The sequence below is a fragment of the Habropoda laboriosa genome, unplaced genomic scaffold (genome assembly GCF_001263275.1).
Source record: "Habropoda laboriosa isolate 0110345459 unplaced genomic scaffold, ASM126327v1 scaffold158, whole genome shotgun sequence".
NCBI lineage: Eukaryota > Metazoa > Arthropoda > Insecta > Hymenoptera > Apidae > Habropoda > Habropoda laboriosa.
In genome coordinates this window covers 178,125-182,097 of record NW_017100280.1, presented here as the reverse complement: position 1 = coordinate 182,097, position 3,973 = coordinate 178,125, and positions in this window count along the sequence as shown.

The following is a 3,973-nucleotide window of genomic DNA, read 5'->3' as shown; positions in this document are numbered from 1 at the left end:
TTGACAACGAATTGAAATTCTCACCACGTGTGTGCCATACGCACGAGCATTATAAGTCAATTACTAAATTATGCGATCCTTGATGAAACCCAATCATGTGGTAAGTATCCATAGATTTACATATCACAGAATCATTTCGAATGCTTCTCCAACGTGTAAATATTAAATAGTAACACGATCGGTAAATAAAATGAAAAACTATTTATGACCGATATTTATACAATACGTTTTTGACAACAATGTGATTTTCATGTTCATTTTGTAGCTGTCGATATATATATTTTACATTCCGTTACAATTATTTTTAAAATAATGCAAATAAATTTCAGAAAATTTTTAACTAATTGCAAAGCGCTATTTAATCATACGTAATAATTGAATTAGAAGAATAGTGACGTTTTGCACTTGTTAAACTTAAATCTGCAGGTTACCTATTTTCGCGAAATCTCACGTGATTGAGCAAAGTTTTAAATGCAAATACAACATTAACGTAAAACGATGCAGAGATAAAAGCTACATTCAAATTTATGATAATTTCTCCTGCTACGACTCACATCTACGCGAGTATAACTCACACTATTAGGAAATCCGTATCTTCAGGGTTATTTTAAGCTGTAATATGCAGGTTGCTACATCTAACTTTATCACCTAATACATTTCTACTCTGTGTAAAATTTCGTAGAAATGTTTCCTACAAAAGTTGCACAGTTTTATGGAAGTCGTCGTATAGTAATAATAATTTTACTCTGTTGATAGAGGTTAATGAGACACGAGCCACTCAGAAGCCAAAATGATTAACTCCACTTTTTTCATATTCTTCCAATTTTAATATCAAAGTACACGCTTGGCGCTTACTTTTTTATAAATAAAACAAATCTAATAAATTTGATTTTACGGAGTTAGTCACTTTGGCTTCTGAGTGGCTCGTATAAGAACAGGAATGCTAGGGAAGCATTTGGATAAAGAAGGGAAGGAGAATAGTCAGCGTCTTATAGCGAAAGTGAGATGCGGGAACATGGAAAAATTTTCGTTAAAAGAAGTAACGCATGAAAAATCGCGTACACATCAAGGAACACATTACGTGTATTAACGCATGTGCACGATTATCGTTTTCGGAATTAATGCAACGCGTCGTCTGTTCGATAACTCAACGATATTTAAAACGTATCGAAATCAACGGCGAGCACTTCAAGCATCTCCAATGAATATTAAAATTAAATAAAAATGTCCGTGACTCTTTCGATTTACTGATAAACAAGTGAAGCGTTTTAAAAGGTCGAAGATTAAACAGAAAATTTGTGTTCCTGCGAATTTATCCTTACGTTTAAAAAAAAATATAAAATTCCATTTAAAGAAACGAAGTTCACTTTTGTATCTCGTTAAACCCTTCCAACAGACGAAAACCGTTGTTACTTTACAACAGCCCTCGCAAGATTGTGTAACCTTTGTAGCAAATATTTTTATGCAATTTTAAATATAGTTGAAATATTTCAGGTGTGACAGGGTTAGATGAAACATTCTGTACAAATGTAACATCCATACCAGGACTGCACAGCGTTCAGTTAATAAATTCGAAACCATATTTGATTTGCCTACATTTCATGTAGGCACGCGTAACTCATACGTAATGTGCAGGGTAATTGAAATCGATAAATTTTCTGCGTTACGTCGAAGAGATTCAAGAAATCAGAAGAAAGTAAATATTACTTTTGCTGACTCGAATCGTCTATTTTGATTTTAATATTATTAAATGCCGGTATAAATCTTTAAAAATACGAAGTAGACTGTATAAATGCAATTGTTTAGGAACAATATCTTCTATATCTGATCCTAAAATTTACTCTCGTCGAAATTGTTTATAATATAATTATTTAAGTGATTTCATTAACACGTTCCGTGCCGGACCGATTTTCGGTGACTTTTCGTTCACGCCGCATAGGTCGTATTGTTAGGATAGTGACACTGATAGAATTAGTCACTATCCTGGCGCACCAGGAGGATCCTTTGGCCGTTCGAAGCTCGAACGGCTTACTCATAAGGGTGCAAACTACAGGAAAAGCGAAGGATAAAGGACAGCGTCCCCACACATTTTAGGCAATAGTTGGTTTCACCTATTAGTTAGACCGCGCACGTCATAGTGAGAACGTCCTCTGTACTTCATTCTTGTATTATATTAATAAAATCTACTTTTACACAGTAAGAAAGCGTTCTTCGAGACTCCTCTCTTTGCCGCGGCATAACAGTATGCGAAGTCAATCGCGTTTCTGCTAATTTTTGTAAAAGGCTGAAACAGTTTTTGGAGGACAGAGCCATTACGACAACGAAAACGAAACTCTTGGTGAGCTATTCGACACCACGAGCGAACATAACACTTATTTTCATTGCTTTCTTCCAATTATGCAATGAAATAATAAGTTAATTAGTTCTAGTTTGGTGTAATCGGTTAAATTTAATTTATTACATTTTAGTGTACTTTTAATATACATTGTAGGTTTTCTTTGTTTTTTAATTTTTATTTGTGCACGTGAGTATTACAGTTTATAGCGATTGTTTTTCAGTTACTTGTGCGTGTTGTGTGCGTTGCGTTTGCAGTACACAATGGAATACACGTTTGAAAAAGATTTCGACATGTACAGTCGGTGGAACAAATATAGCATGCTCGTAAATTAAAGCATCAAGTGTCGGCACAGCTTGATGTTGTGGCAGTCAGGACCGTATATGGCATTCTGTTTTCAGGTCCGTGCAACAAAAGGATGATAAGTGATAACTAACGGTATCTCGTGTACTATTGGACAAATTAACAATACCAATTAGCATTTTTAATATTTGAAGTTCCTTTTTGTGCCTGATGTATCATAAACTTATAATGGCCAACGCAGATCAATTGGTTAATCGAATTTTTAAAAGTTGGAACTGATACAGAATGAAGTAAACAACGTAAACGGTGATCATTGGAAGAAAGTAGTAATTAAAATAACAAACAGTGAAACAGAACAAGGGGAAAACGAGGACCATTATAAGAATTGGAAGGATAACAGAGCCTGCGCAGATGTGGCGAATACATTATACGACTTGAGGGTTCGGGTCCTTATCTTCTCATATTTCTGATAGTGCCACGGAAGTCGATAATGTCGTTTACAGCACCAAATATCGTTGATTTTTAGATTCACTTACCCCTCGTCTCTTGACGTACCCTACATCGCTGGTGTAAGAAGGGTTGCTCGGTTACAGTGATAATATTAAACGTTAATAACTAAAAAACGAGGCTTCAAACGCAATTTTTTTATTCTACATTTTCGTTTTGTACCGGCTCCTACAATCATCCCTTAAATTTTCTCCCAGAAGTAACCGAAAACCCTGTATATTCTTTCACCCACACATTTTCTGTTTTTCTATTTCGCCATCCCTCTAGCTTAATTCAGACAAACAACGCAACATTCCCAGAACACCATTCGGTCACGTCCATCCTAAACCTTGGGTGTCCATGCACTTTTTTTTCATAACCTAATCTCAAACACTCGGTCGAAACATTCTTCTCTGGTGCTTCTAACACTCGAAACTCAGTCACTATTTAGCTGCAAACATTCACACGCAATGTCGGTTCCGACATAAAATTACCTACGTTATTCTTCTATCCGTAATACACGGAGTATTTATGTAGTTTAGCAGTTACCTATACTGCTTAAAAAGTTATTTAAATGTTTCCTTCTAAAACATGTAATGCACATATGTACTTATACAAATTTAACAATATAAAAGAAAGGTAAAATCCATTTCCTAATTAAATTTTTAAGGTCGTCTTCTGTAATTTTCTATTTTAATTTTATGTCAATTACATATTAATTTGTTATTGATTTAAAAACATATTGTGTAAGAATTCCATTACTGCATTGTAATTTAAAATTTTAGCAGAAACATTTGTCAATCTACACTACTTTCCCTGTAAATTGTCAATAGCCCAGCCGGGTCAAAA